Below are 1057 nucleotides of genomic sequence, written 5' to 3'. Positions count from 1 at the left end.
GCTGAAAAGAATTAAAAAAAAATAAACATCTTCAGAAACTTGTCCCAACTCTTGCTCTCAGATGTCAAGTTCTGGCTTTAGCAAGGCTGCCAGAAAGTGTTGTGACTTTTGCAAAATTTTAGCACTCAGCAAATGAAGGACCAAGAAACCGATGCAGGGTCGGGAAAGAAAATGTATTTCTTTGGCAAAAAAAAAATGTGATTGCAGGTTCGAGGAGCGTTTTATTGATAAAAGTAGGAGAGTAGCTAAGGCACACCGTGTTCCCTCAGCGACAGAGCCAGTAGACATTGCAATGGGGACGAGGAGATGCTTCCCACAATATCTTTACCTTCTCTGCGGAATATTTACAAAATCATTTTTAGCAAATTGTCTGACTCCAGGCATGAGGAAACGTTACTGGAGAAAATAATGGGACTTAAGTCTGACTAATCTTCTGGAGCTGATGGCCCACGGTCTATTGCTTTAATAAAGGCAGGCTCAGAGAGGGAGAGAGAGAGAGGGAGGGAGGGGGGCACTGCTTCTGATTTTTCAAAGCAACACTGGTTCGAGGAGACTGGAAATGAGCAAATGTGCAAGGGGCTCTTTGAGAAAGGATGAGAGAGAGACAGACAGAGAGAAAAGGAGAGAAACAGATGGAGAAAATGAGATAGAAAGTGAGAGAGAGAGAAAGACCGAGAGATAGTGAGACAGAAAGTGAAAGAGATGGACAGAAAGTGTGTGAGAGAGAGGGACAGACACAGAGAGAGAGGAAGAGAGAGACAGAGAAAGACAGAGAGAGTGAGAGTCAAACAGAAAGTGAGAGACAGAGAGAAAGTGTGAGAGAGAGACAGGGAGAGAGAGAGAGAGCCAGAAACAGAGAGACTGTGGGAGACTGGGAGATGGATAGATTTTTGGGGGAGTTACACTGAGGGACACGGGGAGATTGTGGGAGACTGGGAGATGGATAGATTTTTGGGGGAGTTACACTGAGGGACACGGGGAGATTGTGGGAGACTGGGAGATGGATAGATTTTTAGTGGGGAGACACTGAGGGACACGGGGAGGGGGGGGGAGTGTG

General features: G+C 46.0%; 1 protein-coding gene across 1 annotated transcript in view; it reads left to right on the top strand.

Moving 5' to 3' along the window:
• The window catches only part of rusf1 (RUS family member 1), a gene marked incomplete at its 5' end in the record, with an annotated part of 5299 nt that overhangs the window by 3392 nt on the left and 850 nt on the right, over positions 1-1057 (top strand). The window lies entirely within an intron of this gene.

Source organism: Rhincodon typus, chromosome 49, assembly GCF_021869965.1.
Source record: "Rhincodon typus isolate 14 chromosome 49, sRhiTyp1.1, whole genome shotgun sequence".
Taxonomy (NCBI): domain Eukaryota; kingdom Metazoa; phylum Chordata; class Chondrichthyes; order Orectolobiformes; family Rhincodontidae; genus Rhincodon; species Rhincodon typus.
Note: the sequence above shows the minus strand (reverse complement) of the source record. Positions and strands in the feature narration are given on the sequence as shown.